The sequence below is a fragment of the Hesperophylax consimilis genome, chromosome 14 (genome assembly GCF_061612785.1).
Source record: "Hesperophylax consimilis isolate HC1 chromosome 14, BYU_Hcon_1.0, whole genome shotgun sequence".
NCBI classification, from domain to species: Eukaryota; Metazoa; Arthropoda; class Insecta; order Trichoptera; family Limnephilidae; genus Hesperophylax; species Hesperophylax consimilis.
The window spans coordinates 36,894,209-36,911,887 of record NC_142849.1 but is presented as its reverse complement, the minus strand read 5'-3'; the positions used below and the strand labels follow the sequence as shown (position 1 = coordinate 36,911,887).

General features: G+C 34.3%; 1 protein-coding gene and 1 non-coding gene across 2 annotated transcripts in view; one reads left to right on the top strand and one right to left on the bottom strand.

The window, feature by feature from the left end:
- The window catches only part of LOC149418244 (uncharacterized), a 224,478-nt gene that overhangs the window by 16,820 nt on the left and 189,979 nt on the right, over positions 1-17,679 (top strand). The window lies entirely within an intron of this gene.
- TRNAI-AAU (transfer RNA isoleucine (anticodon AAU)) lies at positions 4,399-4,472 on the bottom strand. The gene has a single exon. It is a non-coding gene; the product is annotated as a tRNA-Ile (tRNA).

Here is a 17,679-nt window from a genome sequence, read left to right as displayed (position 1 = left end):
AAGTCAACAAAACTACCATAACGATACATAACTCCATTCATGATTTTTCTTTAATTTTGATAGGAATTGATTTCAAAACATCCATTCTAAAGAATTGCTTCTTTCGACGATTTGAACAGAAAACACTGAAAAAACGTCAGAATTAGAACAATCTGCGGGCACTAACTTGTCGATACTCTGCTAAAGAACCTTGGTTTGCTTTTTTGGCAATCTGTTCTTTATTATTAAACAAGTAGCTTTTTATGTTGTTTAACTGTTAATTTGTTTCGGAACTGCGAGTTTATGTCAGTCAAGTCTATCTGCGGTTGGATAATATTACGGATAAAATAATGAGATTATATAAACAAAGGGTACAGAATCACCAAAGTTCCAAAAAAAACATAACACAATAACGTTAATATTATTAATGTCAAACTTGTTGTGAAATCAGATATGAGCGCATCAGCAGAATGCTGCCTGCTCATTACATAATAATAATAATAATAATAATAATAATTAAACATAACTTGATTGACTGCCGTAATATAATACCATATTATGAATACGAACCAAATTCATTTTTAGAAAACGAATTTTATAAAATATATTATGATAAAACTATACTAACAGATCGAACGATTAGTCATAATAGACCCGATATAGTTTTACATGACAAAATTAAAAAAAATAATTTATATTATTGATGTCGCTATTCCAAATTCCTGTAATATTCAAAAATGTGTTAATGAAAAAATAAGAAAATACACAGATTTAGGAAATGAAATAAAAAAGAATTTGGCATTCTCAGACTGTAAAAATTTTACCATTCGTTATTTCGGATACTGGCATTATACCTAGTTCTCTCACTAAAAATTTAGGCGTATTAGATCAATCAAAAAATTTATATATAAAGATGCAAAAGTCGGTCATTTTGAATAAGTAGGATAACGAAAGATTTTTAAAATATTTATTTTGAGGGATCAGTACGATTTATTGGCCCTGTTAGAAGTTCTACCGAGCCGAACCCTCTGATATGAAAATATCTGGAGTCGGTTGATTATTTTCCCATTTGATCTCTGGTGAGTTGACGTGTTGTTCTTGTATTGTTTTGTATTTATTTTGCTTATATAATGCACTTGCATAGTGTTGATTGACTAGATGATTATTTGTGGAAAAGTGTGTGTAATGATTTAGTTTTTCCTATGGGGAAGATTTAACCTGGACATAAAATCGGAAGTTAATAAATGTTATCTGTATTTTTTGTCTTTCTTATTATTTTCTTAAACAATATATACAATCGATCCACATCAAAACTATGACATAAACACGTGAACACCCTGGGCACAGGTTCTCGATACACATAAACACATAAATCATTTACAGTTCAAATGCTAGTCCCAGCGAGAGGTCGTACGTTATTATTACTTGACATTACGCACTACTATGACGGTCTCCGTGGTCGAGAGGTAAAGCGCTCTCGACAAAATTTAATTTGTTTAATTTGTGTTATTTCGCAATTTATTAATTTAAAATAATATAAAATATACTTGCGGCACGTCACAGAGTGGAAGATTCTCTCAGTGTGGCCCTGGTTTAGACAACCATTCAGAATTGAAACGTTGCTTGAAATGGCTTTAACTTTGTTTGGTGACCAGATCTGAATAGTCAGGTACTTAACCACCTTCCTCTTCCCCATATCCTTGACTTAATCTCTTTATCCTAAAAAAATGAGGTTTTACTCATTAAGTTATCCAAAAAACAAATATCTTTTACCTGTATATCAAACGATAGCAATTGAAACATTGCGTATCGTTTTGTCAGCATACGGAGATAAAGACGAGACAGGGCGCGTATCACTTGATTGTGATATATTGCAGTGTTATCTGTGGCGATCCGAGATAATTAGCAACGTTTTGTGTTAATTTCTAAATAGCCACAGTTCTCCCAACTTTCTCAATTAATCAATTCTCTTTCCCTGGCTTCATTACTCGTCTCAAGAAATTCACCAATATTGGAGTTGAAATAATTCCACTGATTCCCGCATTTGCCGTTGCTTGGTCATATCATAAATTTTCACATAATAAATAATGAAAATATCAAAAAGAAATTTTATAACTTTATTGCTATAGGAAATCTCGATAAATCTTTTCTTTAATGGCTTCCTCTTGAGTGTTGTTTATCTGAAACCAAATGATAATTATTATTAGAACAATAGAAGGATAAGCTAGTCAATACCGGAAACATCACGATTTTAATTATCGTGAAAAGAAAAAAAACAGCCTACATTTCCGTTTCTCGTTGAGGAATTTCTTTAACAATGATTCAACTACGTTTGGAGATGAATAGATGATAATACGAGATAATAGTATCACAGAAAAGAAAGAAAGATTTGGTGAGAATTATTATTGAACGCTGTATTCTGCAGAATGAAGTCCATAAAACTCACATGAAAGTACACAGATAACTATACCTACAGATTTCTTTTCTGCAATGGTAAGAACTATTTTTTTTTAATGATTGATCCACAGCGAAAAATTTAATCATAAATATATATATATATATAAATAATACTGTACAGGATACTTGAATAGTACACAAATGCTGTCCTTGTACAAATCACAAGTACGCCACATTGTTGAATATCCACATCTGGTCAGGGGTCCCCATCAAAACTGATTGAAATCTTTAGAGCACAGGCGTTTCACCTCCTTCCTTTTCCACTAATCACATAAAATACTTCACAGTTTAACAGAGTAGACAAAACAGCTGTCGCGCAATACAACAAATTAACACAGCGAAACTTCATCTTGACAGTTGATCAATATTGACGACCTCAATTAATAGAACATCGCGTTAGACGGAAATCTCCTGCGTGATGCTGTAATCACAGTAATTCAGGCGTAATTGCTATCCATATGTCAACAGGTCTTGTGTTTGTACTTGCAGTTACTAGTAGTTACTAATGTTAATCTTCCTATCTTCGATTTACCTACGTTGTGGGGCAATTTCGTTATGGAGAGTAATATAATGATATTTACGGTTTCATGACAAAACAGAAGAAAAGTGAAGATAAATAACAAAAAAATCAAACGGCAAAAAAACAATGTTTTTTTTTTAACCATAATACAGGGGTTCCCAACCTTTTTGTACTCTAGAGCACATACTAAAATATCGGTAGGGTGGCGGGCACCACCTATTTTTAATCGACAAACTCGGGGCAGCAATCGCAATCAAAATGACAACAACGCGGTTCCAGGCGGGGAATGCTATTTGCACATCACTCCTTGTACACGCCGAAAACACAAATTTTTCTTTGGTTTTACTGAGGATTGAGCCTTTTTACCCAGGGACTAGAGGCAACCGCGCTGCGTCAAATCCAGATTGGTAAGAACCATCATTTTCGTATTTAACTGCTGTAATGTCATCCGATTTCAGGGAAATGCGTATATATACGTGATTAGCACCAAAAGTTGATAAGAATGATTTTTCATCGACAAAGAGCGTATCTGCCAAGTTTCAGCTCGACAGTGAACTGGGTTAATTTTAACTTCCAAGATTTATATCAATTCACACATGAAAACAAAAATGAAATTCAAATAGATGTGAAATAAAAAAAAAAACTAACCTATTATTTTATCATGTTTCTTCTGGCTATCGATATTTCCTGGGCGAACTTTTGACATACAATATAAAGTGTTGGTAGATAGACCTGTATGTAGGACCCAGTTAGAAACCAATAGCGGGTAGCGATGCAGTTCCTTTTCATTTTCTTATTCAGTTGAAGTAATGTACCTATACCATGCGTCGGAGGTGAGAATCGAAATAATAAAGAAACCACACACTAACATCTACTCTTTGTTCATTTTTATATTAGAGGATCAAATTACCATGGAAGAATAATATAAAACGATAATATTGTAATATGTATAATACGTCATATACTCGTACTCTGACGGCCTCATTACTCATTTAAAATAATATGTGTAGTATATTTACGGCACGTTCCGGAGTGGGAGATACTATCATTATCGCCCTGGTGTAAGAAAATCATTCAAAATGAAACGTCGCTTGAAATGGCTTTGGCCGTGTTTGGTGACCAGATCTGAATAGCAAGGTACTTTCCCACCTTCCTCTTCCTATCTTCTTCCCGTCCCAACTACCTTCATCCTCACAACATAACCCAAAAATAAAAATGGTACAGGAGGTCTATTTTACAAAAATAAATAATTCGTATTTTTTTAGTGTCATTAATAAAAAATCATTATAAAATACTGGCGGCCATTTTAACATGTGTGTATCGGAATCTATTTGACACCAGATTGTTAGTATGATTATTAACAAATATTTTATGCAGGTAATATAATTACGAAGTTATGGAAAAAGAAAATACAAAAAAAAGTTCAGCAAAAAAAATATTAGTGGCCCATGAGGGGATCGAACCCGCGACCTTCGCGTTATTAGCACGACGCTCTAACCAACTGAGCTAATGGGCCGGTTCTTTTTAGCGTCGAAATAATCCACCTGCTCAAATGTATTTCTGTCACTCTTTAATTTTAGAGATTGTATGTCATAATATACACGAGGAAATTATATAATGTCGGATGATGCAATACATATTTATAAATAATATTTTCATAATATGAACTATAGATTCCGTTAGTCTTTTTTAAACACACAAAAATAAGAGGAAAAAATTATTGTTTTTTTTTACTATAATACATCTATTTACAATTTTCAACGGGCTGGCTAGTAGCCAATTTAAAAGATTTTTTGTTTGACATTTATACAACAGCTGTAATTTTTAAAATATATTGTTATCAAATGTGTGTGTGATAAATATGCGCGTATGCATGAATACCACAAACATTATTGAAGATCATATTTACTACGAATAAAATGATTTACGTACAAAGTAATACATTAATACATTTATATATTGTTACCCTTGGCTTTACCCATCGATTTATATATTATGCATGACCAATTACCACTCCCTAGAGACACGTATTGCTTTGCTTAAATATTTTTTTCAACTAATAAACGGTCTATTTATTGTTTTGGTGTTTAATTCGTAGAACTCCATTTTTTTTAAAAATAAATTTAAAATAAATCAAATTTAATAATGTTATAATAACACACTTTGATCGGGTTATTTTTTCGCCGGTTGACCGCTGAAAACGGGCGAAAATAAAGGTCCCGCGCGAATTTGTTTAATTTGTTTTAAATCGCTATATCTTCGTAAATAATGGAAATATTTCAATAAAATTTTCTACATACTAATTCAGCATACCCAAGCTATATAATTTGTAGCTGAAAACCAAGTATTATTTCTAATGCAACATAATAAATCGAAAACAAAGTCATTGTTGAGTCATTAGTGTTCAATTTTTTAAGTATAAACTAGGTTTCAATTTTATAAAATTACAAATTATTATATTTTCACCAAGCCCAAATCATTATAAAAACAAAAACAATTGCCACTTCTCAAGTATCGTCAGAGTAACACATTATTACTCATTGAAATACCACGTGTGCAATTGCCTCTCGCACGATACAGCGGACCAAAACCATCGGAACGTGCTAATAATATTGGTTATTTTTTCAAATGAAATTTAAAATAATCACTTAGCGTAGAATGCTTCTCGTATTGCTCACATAATATTGTTTATTTTTTGCACCATACACTATTAGGTTTAAGTTTTTAATCACCTTTATATAATCAGTTACAGTTTACGTCTAAAAATTGTTCATCTAATATTTCCTTGTTCTTCCTCCATATCACTTTCTTCAGAATCACTGAACTGTAATGGCATCACTGACATTCTTTTCCTACAAGGAATTTCTTCACTTCCACTAGATTCTTCTCTTTCACTATGGAATTCAGGCAAATAATTACTAGAACAGGCAGATAAATTATCTGCGACGATTTCGTTATCACTTTCGTAATTTTCAGAATCCATTTTGAAAGGTTTGAAAAAGCAAATATAAATATTATCTCCTCGGAACACAACCGTAGGACAATTTGCTTTTTAAAAACTGGCACGCACTTGTAAATATTTATTATGGTCCGCCTAACTGTGTTTGCCGATACCTGCCGTTTTTAAATGCTCGACACTCTCCTCTCGCTCGCACCTAGAAGTTGAGTGGGTGCGGAACAGAGATAGAAAGATTTGTTTCGGGTTTCATGGTCATAAAAACCCTGGTTCCAGGAATTAAATTATTAGAATAACAGAATATGTTATCTAAATTACTTATTTCGTTGATCTTCAAACGCAATACCTATCAAGTGTCAGGTGTTCATTAATAATGGCCATTTTAGTTGAAATATCGATGTACACAAAAGACTCCAAGATAAATACAAAAAAAGACTTGCATTGCAATTTGATAATTATGTACATATAGTTGGGACCTTTATAAAGAGATTGGTATATAATGTTCATATAAAAACATCAGATAATTTCTTCTTTTCTGCCATTGAAATGAGGCGGGCGCAGAAGGTAGAACTACCCTTCCCGACGTTAAGCATCAATCGACCGAACGGGTAGAACTACTCTTCCCGATTAAAGTGTGATAATTATTAAGTTCTGCAAGTATTTCTGTTACTTTTACAGTTTTATGGCCTCAAAAGCCGAAACAGCCGTCACATTAAAAACTGTAAAAATAACCGAAATACTTGCAGAACTTAATAATTATTATAACATTAATAAATTTGATTTATTTTAAATTTATTTAAAAAAAATAAAAATAAATAAATAATAATAATAAACGGTCACTTATCTAATAATGAGATACTGGCCCAATTATTTTTTTTTGTACCAGAGTCTCACTCTCGAGGACGTCATCACAATCTTCTATATAGTAGAGCAAGCCGCACTAATTTATTTATGAACTCACTCACAGAGCTACGTGCTTTTTGAATGCGGTAGAAATAGATTTATTTTTTGTGTCCTATAGCGCATTTTCGAGATTTTTGGCATTGCATATACACTGCATAAATGGTACAATTATAACGTCTCAGGCTATATTACCTGTAACTGTTATAAATAAATGTACAAATTATATATACATAAATTAATTAATTTTTATCCGACTCATAAATGTTAAATTCTAACCTCTTTAATAAACATGTTTAAATTTTACACAACCGATAAACAATCATTTACCATACCTTAACGGTTGTTTATCAGTTGTGTGAAATTTAAAACACTTTTTATTTTAAGGCCTATAACATGTGTACAATCATCAAAGGATATTCTAGCACCGTAACGAAAGAGTTATTATATTAACGCATAATAATGTCGGTGTTTCGAATCTGCTAAATATAAATCCAAAGTCTAGTTCTTGGACCAGTTCACCACTGATACGGTATCGAGGAATTCCTGGTCCTGCTGATGGCAGATTCACCTCCACGAAGTCAAAGTAAATTCAAATCAGTTCACTGTTGAATGCAACCTCATTACTTATTCACAGTTTCTAATGCGGCGTGATGCTCTGCGGAGCAGAATGTCAGCCCTGTTGTGAATCATGAATACTGGATGTCCTCTCAAGACTCACCACTTCCCCTGCTCCGAATGACCCAACACTACCCTCAAGGGGTGGAAATTTTGCTAAAACAACGAAATGTCTTTGCTGCATGATTTTACATGTGTACTACCTGTCCATTGACAGTGCTGTTAGAAAATTCTCCAATGATTCATCACGTTCCCTGATCCAAACAACCCGTGAGAAATGTTGCTAAACATCGAAATGAATTTAGTGCATTATTATATATTTTCTCTTAATTACTTGCCCATTGAGAGTACTGTCAGATATTCTATTAAGGTTCTCACTGCTCTAAATGACCCGTGAGAAATGTTCCTAAAACATCGAAGTTTGGTTCCGAAACATCGATGTTCGAGATAATATAAAATAATAAAATTTTATATATTCAAATGATTTTTCATAACACAAGTGTTTTTAGATGACCTCTCAAATTTTATCATCAAATCATATTTAGGGTAAAAATGTTGTAACAGCATCGAAGTTTTGTTTATACTATCATTTCACCCCTAGATATGGATGGTTCATTGTTCAGTACGGTGGACGTATTGGGAGGGTAGGTATCTTTTGAATCCAGAATCCAGACCGCATCATGTCCTGTGTGGAATCACACAGGATATCAGATAGTTCGTGCATAGGCAATGCTATTGAATATCCAATTCTGCAAATGCGTGTCAAAGGATAGGGCATAGATAGTGCATGGAGGGAGGTATATATATATATATATATATATGCCTGAGTTATGGAACCTCAATTGGGGATGCCATAGTCTCACTGGCTCCAGACGGTTGGGAGCAGTTGTGCGGTTTCACAATAAGAAAGGATGTATCAGGGATAGAGAAAACACAAAGATGTCACATTTCAAGATAGTTTGTAATAAAATACCAACAGCGGCAGCAAGGCTGGGAGACGTCACGTTTAGCGACGTCATATCATAAAATTTTCATCCCCTCACATCATCTCCTTGCCATTGTTAGCATTAAGTGTCAGCTGTCTCGTTTAAAATACATTTACAATATAATAAAATATAGCAAGTTTGATTAATCCCGAAAGCATTGCCATAATACTTGTCTAATTCAAATCAAGCGGTTTTAAAATGCATGCGCTATTTAGGATGGGTTGTTTCACAGAATTTTCACAATTCATCAAATTTCACCATTCATTTTCGGGTTCTGTGAAAGTCCTATTCAAGTTCTGTTATTATATCATTACACGTTACACACAGAAGTCGAAGTTACCCACGTTACACACAGAAGTAGGGGACGCCCGAGGAAGACATGGCACGACCAAGTGAATCAGATACTCGAGTCGGGCCATGTCAAGAGTCAGAATAATATAAGAGTATGTATGAGACGATGTATGAATGTGAATGAGGCAAGGAGTGTGTGCCAAGACCGAGTTGTTTGGCGGTCCGTCCTCTCTGCCTACCCCTGCGGGGAAACGGCGTGACGGTTAGTTAGTTAGTTACTTGACAGAACTGAAATAATAATATAATTTAAAAAAAAAAATCACAGAACTTGAAAATTAACTTTGAAATTTGAAGAATGGTTCAAATTCCACGAAACAACTCGTCCTTGATGCCCGAAAGAGTTTGAAATTTAAAAAAAGTGATTTCTTGGTAGGACTCGATTTTTTTTTAATTGTATTAATTTAAATCATAGACATCACTGTGCAAAATGAAATCGCGGCTTGGTTCGCCAACTCAAATCACGGCCTTTACCGAGAAAAAATAGTATTGCTAATTTATTAATAATATCTTAAGATCATTGGTAATCCGGTTAGAAACGGGATTGCAGGCCATTTCCTGATGACCTATTATAAACATGTATTCTGAAAACCTATAAAAAACCTATAAATTTATTTGTTAATGGTTTGAAAACCTGTTTCTAAACGGATTACGAATAATTCGAATAGATTCTTAACAAATTAGAAATATTTTTTATCAGTAGGTTTTCTCCGTGTAACCTTTGTTCCAGCATCGGCGTTCTTTTATGTATCGTATGAGATAATAAAAACTATAGTAAATCTTTGAAATAATACTTGGAACTTATCTTAAACAACTATTGAATAAACTTTTCTTTGCATAAGATTACAAAAATGAAAATAATTTAAACCAATGCTGCGTACGTTTTCCTAAATAATTGACTGTATTTAAGTACCTACCTGACCAATAAATTGACAACTGTATGCTGAACACAAACAACAAGGAGTAGGAGTTTAATTTTTTTTCATTTTTACTGACCAATGTAGCCTCTACAATTTTTCGTCACACATCACTTCGTGTCCTGATTGTGCATCTAACAATGCGACCAGACTGACTGATGTTTTATTTGTTTCTGGACGTCAACATGATTGGACTGCGGCTACAGGAAACATGACTGCAATAATATCCATTTTACGGAGCTGATCGACGTCGCTACAATGGTTCTTGGTATGTATTGGACCTAACCAACAAAGGAACGGTTGACATGACAATGTTGTGTTCAGCATTATCATTATTACATTTTGCGGTTATTACTGGTGGAGTTATCAGCGCTCTGTTGGTATTATTTTTGAATTATGTAATTGGATTGGACATTGATTGGGTTTGAGTAATGCAAATCTGCATTATTTTCTTTTTTTAGCTCGTAAGTACATATTCAATTTCTTTAAAATTCAAAAAAGAGCTACAGGTCAAATGAGGTCGGTAGATTATTATTAGTAATCTTATTACTAGGCAATTATTGAAGAGTGGTTAGAGGCGTTGTCCTAGTAAGAAAGAGATCCTGGGCTCTTATCTGGGTTATCCAATGAGTAGTTCCCGGGGCGGCGGTACCAAAATCCGCGTAACAAATTAATCTTGACGATTCTCAGAACTAATTAACTAATCGATTGGATTGAAACCACCTCAGAAGTGTTCTGAGACCTTCTGTCAATTAGGATAATCTTCAAATCATGACATTACAATTAATTAATTTTATCATTGAAAATTAAAAAGTGGGTCAATCGTATCTAATTAATTGAATATTTCGTTTTAATTTAAAAACAAGTAATTTGTCACCGTTCAACGGTATTTTTACCATAACATTAGCGGTATTTACTACTTAATTTCAGGTTCAGGGCTGTGTCATCAATGATTTACTGTGAAGATCGAAGATTGAAATTCGTGCGCTTAATGGTTAAGGCGAAACTTAATACTAAATCACTATAACGAATTGTTTTATTTTATGAAAACCAACAAATATGCTCTAGATAAATTGAAGCTTTTCATACCGTTTCTCTTCAGTATAATTTAAATACACATTTAAATTACTCCATATAAAATATAATATTAACTTCTGAATAACGTATTTCTTCAATAGAAATGTATGAACGCATAAATGAAACAAATTTTAAAAATGCAATATTATGGCAGCGAGTATCTGTAACAGTTTCCCTTGATTAAATTTTTTGCTTTCTTATTTTTTTTATTTTTATTTTTTTTTACATTTACTCCACACAGGAGGCCCTGAAGAAAATAATTTCCCACAGGGCCTATGTCATCTTTGGAGATGCTGTGTGGAGGGTCTTTTTGTGGAGAGGAAGGAGTGAACATGGTTCTTGAAGAGTCCCATGTTGTAGGAGGGAGGAAACACAGAGGCCGGCAGTTCGTTCCACAGCCGAGCTGTTGAACTTAAGAACGAATCGTAGAAGCGACCCGTTCTCATGTGGCAAATGTCAACCGTGTACAAATGTTGGGCGCGCGTTTGGCGTTTTTATAAAATTGTTTTCAAAATAAATAAAACCACTTTTGCGCTTGAAATCAAGCGTTTATAAACTCCGTTTGCTAAGCGATTTTTATGCTTATTTCCTTATTCGTGACGATATAAGGCATACCAAGAATATACCCATTTTTGAATTGTAGCTTCCTCTTAACAAAATTGTTCAATATTTATACAACCAATGAACCAGGACTAATAATGGAAGTTGAATAGTGCAAACTTTATTCCGCATTATATTATCGAATTTTTACTCATCCCTAACCATGACGCATCTGTTATTTTCGTCCAAATTTAAATAAATGCGCATAAAAAAAAAGATAATTTCAAGTTTGAATAAGACTGGTTCATTAAAAAAACTACTAAAATTTCCATAACTCAGGCATTTTTTCATCTGAAGATGACTTAATAAGTCCATTTATGTTTGCATAATCTCCGTCGCAGTGAATGTTGCTGAGTCATAAATTTATAAAAACCGTTCCCAGATTACAAAGTTCAAAAAAAAGTTGCTCAGGGTCATGGAGGAAAGAAGGGAGAAGAGATGGCACCAGGGCAACTGGGCATATCACATCCAACAAACTCAACCGGGCTCAATTGGGAGTGGCTTACTAGGCTAGTATGATTTCGCTGCTCGGCATGATTAGACTGTTCCTTCCCCTTTTTAAAAACCGTAAGGAAGAAAGTAAAAAAAAAAAACTAGAAATGGCGTTGCTTTTCACGTGAAAGCATTTTTATTGATGTGTTTGTCAATGGCGGCCGGTGACTTTCTGTAGAAGGGATGCTGGACATCAAATGTTTATACTCGTACTTACTACGTACTTGATATAAAATATGCACATCTAGACGCTAGCCCACGAACAAAATACAATTAGGTACCGTCTAAAATTATCTCCATAAATCCTTTAAGCTCCATAACTCAATATTTGCAGTATCCAGAATAAGTTTTTTTCCGCAAATGGCCGAGACACAAAACTTTTTCGCTTAATGGATATAATATAAGAGTAAATTAAATTTAAAATTGAATAACAATGTTGATTGTACCCCTCGAAAACATGTCTTTTTTCACTGATTTACCAACCTACCTTGTTTTCCATGTGAGGAAAACATCTATAAAATCGACTTGCACGTACACATCTATTTACATTACACATTATTTGCCCCCATACCATACAAGCAAGCTTTCCCTCGCTTTCTATCAAAGAATGGGCCATAAATCAATCATAAATACTTAAATTGTTATTGTACTTAGATTGCAGATAGTTATGTTGTTTGCTTTATGTAACTAGTATGCGAGAATATTCCCAAGTAATGGTAATATCTCTAGAAACCTTGTTCGCATATTATATGTGAGTTTTTGTTAAATGTTCTCCCCAGCTTTCTTTGCCTTGCCCTAAGGGGAATGATTGGAAGGTATGTCAGTCATGTTTCACAAGATCGATACCGGTCATCAACATCATTACTTTAATTAGACAAGCGATAAAGGATGTTGGTGGTTAGAACGTCGGTAAGTAGTTGATAAGTATAGGTTTTATCTGCTCAAAATGACTGTCATTTCAAAATACCATAAGTTTCTATGAAATTCTTGTGGAATTATCGTAGAACATGTACATACATTCTCTCACGTAGTACGTTTACACAGTGCCGCAACAAACCTTCTGAAAACCGTGGAAAAAATGTCTTACAAGAGTTTGGTGAATTGTGGATCCACTGATTGCGGTCTGGGTAGCGACGGTCCCTCAAAATATATCGAGTTCATAGACATCCAAAATGATAGACTTGCCCTAACATGAAATTTGGGTATCATTTCGACTAGCTGGGGGCAAACCATGTGACCATATTTATTTCACCAGGAGGGTTCGAGAATGCTTGGAATAAACTACGAAATCAGTGGTTCATTAACCGCTAAAGGGCGCATATAACCAGAACCTTGCGTAGATAAGTAACAAAAATTAGGCAAAGGTTTGCAGCGCAGTATATTGTGGGACTTTTTCCATACGAGATCTGAATGTTCGGCTTTAAACAAATCGCCTAGCGTAGCGACGCTAAAAATTTGTGAGGTGGTTAAATTGTAACACATTTGTAAAAGTGTCAAACTAAATGGTACAACAAAATATTTAATTTTGAAAACAAGCCCCAACTTTTGTTTATCCGATTTGTGATTTGTAAAAAGCCATTATAAAAAAGTCTATTAATTCGTAAGTACATTTTCTTTTAGAGGATTAATTAGTGAGATTAATAATTTTTCTTCTTCTTCTCCCGCTCTCCGCCTACTTGCTATGTTCTCCTTTCCCCGATTGGTTGGTATTATGAATTTGAAAGTCCATGATCGAGTTTTTAATGTATTATTACATTTTTATACATTTTAGTTACCAAACTATGAAAGGTTTCTGACAATGGAGTGTTATGAATTATGGCAGATAAAATATCACTTCGTCAGGTAAACTTCCCCTGAAAAAATAAATTTAAAATATTTGACTGTATTTTATTAACCAATCAAAAACTTTACGATTCTCAAAATATATATTTCTAATGCGAGTTTTAACGTAGAAGGAAAAAAAATTACCCACATACAATTTTTATTGTTTACAATACGTACCTTTAAAAAATCTATTTCCTGATTTTTTACGTCCTTTCTAGAACAGACTGTACTAAGCACATAATTTATATAATTGAAGAAAAAGATAAAACTAATAAATCTAAACAAAACATGAAATAGAAAATAGAAAAATAAAAAGTATCGGTCTTAACTGGGAATTGAATCCAGGACCTCTGTTGTTGGCGTTATTCCGGTAAGAAAGATATCCTAGGTTCGATTCCTAGTTGAGACTGTTACATTTTTATGAGTCTTGTTCTGTTTCACGTTTCATTCAGGATTATTAGTATTATCTTTTTCCTTCAATGATATATTACACAGATGGATATTTATTAAAAATAAGATATTTCAATAAAATTACAAAATTAATATTTTAATTGAACTAAAATACTAATTCCAGTTGTATGTCTATCCTATGTAAATTTTATAATCGATACTTTGAATGTAAGTGCCATATTCAAAATTTGAACTGATTGTATGAATAATTCAGATTATCCCGCTTTTTGAACGTGTAATACCTACGCAAAAAGATGAGTTCTTTGTTTCACTCACAGACATAGGAATTAATAGACGAGAAGATAATGGCGAGGGGTAATATCAACTGTTGAAGAACGAAGGGGGTGAAGCTGACTGTGATTCGTCAATAAATCAATCTGACAGTAAATAGGCATCTCGCATTATAATATCACCATTTACTTCTTAAAAGTAAAATCTGCTTTTGAATGAATAGACATTTTTACATGGGAGCGCAAATTACTCGCCACGTTATGAACTAATTTGCGAAGTCCAAATTCGGCAAAGTAAATTTCTTCTGTTTGCAGAGTCGTAGTTAGTTTCAGAGTATTTAGTTAAGACACTTTTACAAATGTTTCATAATTTACTTACCCCAGTAAACAACGATGAGCACACTTGAGAATCGCTACATTGTGATGTGATAGTATATGTTTCTAAAACTGATCCATATAATACGGTGTGAATAAGCTTAAAATAGAGTAAAATAATGCTTACTTATGGAATGTAATACGACAATTGGGTTTATTCTCTTTTTCACATCTATTTTTACAAGTTTTCATATCACAAGTCAACATTTTGCCGTGTTATTTCGTAAAATGAACCGATGATGCCTCGACCATAGTTCGCACAAGAATGATGACGTCACGTTTTCAAATTTCACTTGAGGCCATACGCGAGCCCAGCCGGCTCCAATGGAACCGGTATGGGGAGTGGGGATAATACGCTTTTAATCACTTAGGGCAGGTCTACTAATATTCATATGTCTATGGTTTCACTGAAATATGTGATAATTGGTACTTGGCATTGAAAAGATCAAATAAACAACCTTACAAGCAATAATCAAGAGCCTAGAAAAAGAAGACGGTGGGTAAAATGTGCTACGATAATTTTAGCGCTCCTTAAACTCACGTCCTCTCCACTATAAATAGCCCGATAGAAATAATATTATTAAATATTATATTATACCAATTATCTGACAGTTAATCTCAATTACTGTACAGTTTAGGATTGTTTTGAACGGTAGTGGCGCCATCTGTTATTTTTAAAAAGAACCGTTGAAGTGTTCAAATTTATCTGCCGGTTATTTTTAATACGTGGGTAGTAAGTACTTCACGATGCAGATTTTGCCAGGAGAAAAGTTGGCGTCAAGTTGAAAAGCAGCATTCAATGAAGACTGCGTAAAAACTCATCTCCCAGCTTCTGGTAGGTTTATTTACACAGAAGATTTTATCTCCCTCCATGGCTGACGTGCGTAGCCCCATCACCGACCTTAAACTCTCAAAATGGCGAAGCAAGATGACTCCAATGGAGAATGTAAAAGTTGCCAGTGGTAATAAAATATAAATGGTACCAGTATGTCCAAAAATAATATCAACCAGTTCTACCTCGGCAAGACTCGCCAGACCACTACCAGCCACAAGTCACTAGCCGCTAGCTATACAATAAACCGTTACTATGATAATATTACATTTGCCAGAGTGATGCAATGATTTCGGTAACGAAATCAAAGCTACAGAGATGATAATATTGCTTTGGACCTCTGGCTTATGGTTATTTTTTTACGTTATGTATTATTTGGAACCATCAAGTCACAGATTGCAATGTCAATAAACTCCCCGGTTGCCGGCAGTGATACCAAATAATTGTAAAAAGTTTGTCAGATTAGGTTAGGTTAGGTTAGGTACTAGTTTTATCGAGAATAATTGAAGTTAGCTTAGGTTAGACTAGTTTACGTTTGTTTAGGTTACGCTAGGTTATGTCAGGTTAGGTTAGGCCAAGCTAGATTAGGTTAGGTGTATATTATGTATTATCAAATACCCTGTACCGTAAATAGCTATTAAATATTGATGCGCCAAAATGTGGCGTAATAAATGGAATTCTTAGCTTAATGCTCGCTACATGTGTTTGTATAATATGTGTAACATGTGTGAATAAAATAAGGAAATAACCAGAGCATGAGACATAATGAAACTCTTATTAGTAAAATAAAGATTTATTCATATAAACAAATAGATTAATAATTTAATAATCATGATTAAGATGGGTGAAGAATAATATTATATCTACAGGGTCGTGCCTTCCCTCGAAGAGACAAGGTCACGTAAACGAAGTTAATGTCACGTAATAATTATTTAAAAATGAAACTAAACTGAAAATATATTATGAGCGCCATCCTATTTTTTAGATAAACAGGAAAACTTGAAATAGCTAATTTAAGGATAAACCATGATTAAAGAATTAAACTACATTACGTAGGTTGAAGTAGATTCCTTGCGTGAGTACTCTGGGCCGGTTCCCCGAATCCATCTCGTAGTGTGTTGGTAATGTCGTCCTGCTGGCTGCCAGATTAAAAACTCTCTTCTTTCCTTGAAATGCGTTACGCCACCTCGCGTCCGCCGTCCAAGGTCACGTGGGAGCATGGTAGTGATGTTCGTTCGCTCGAGGAAGTCAGCAGTGGAATCGTCACTGCTACAACCCTACAATATTAATAATGTCTAAATTCTGACATTTCCCGTACATTAGATGGTGGCAGCATGCCACACAAGCACCTTCGTTTTCATTAATATATTTCAATAGATTTTATGTGAAATGTATTTTTTATTTTACGTTACTAATTTTAGAAATCAAAAACCGCACACAGAAGGCCTAGAGTGAAATAATTTCCCTCGGGCCTATGTCATCATTTGGGATGTGTGGAGGGTCTTTTTTAAGGAAAAGAAGAAGAGGAAGTTCTTGGAAGGTAAAAGGTATGGTTGGGATCAGTTTGTCCAGGAGTGACGGATATATGAATATATCGCTCCCACTACAGTGCAAGGTGATGGGTCCAGAGACCAGTGGGAGATGTCGAAGGGTCTCCCAAACCAACCTCTCCCGATCTGGCACGCCACGCAACTGATGGGCACGCGCATCCTGAACACATCGCACCCGATGAACCCGGCACCCTTACTAAATCACCGGCCGTAGGTGTGGTGACTTATGGCAGAGGTGTTGACTATCCAATAAATGGTTCAATGGGCGGCCCAAACCCATCTCCCAAATTGCTGTTATCGGCCATGCAATCTATCTTTGATGGTTTATAAAGATAATCCTTAAAAACAACTTGTGTATAGTGTTTCGTTGTTCGTATTTATTACTTCCGTAAACTGCACACACAGAACCTACTTTGACAATTTTTAATCGATTTTGATTAAAATACAAAATAAATTCAATTTGCCGCCTTTGAAAGAAATGTTAACGTCGATATGATACTCTAGCGCCTCTTGTCGGCCAGCGTTATTGATACTGCCAATATTTTACTGGAGTTGAAAGTATTATTAA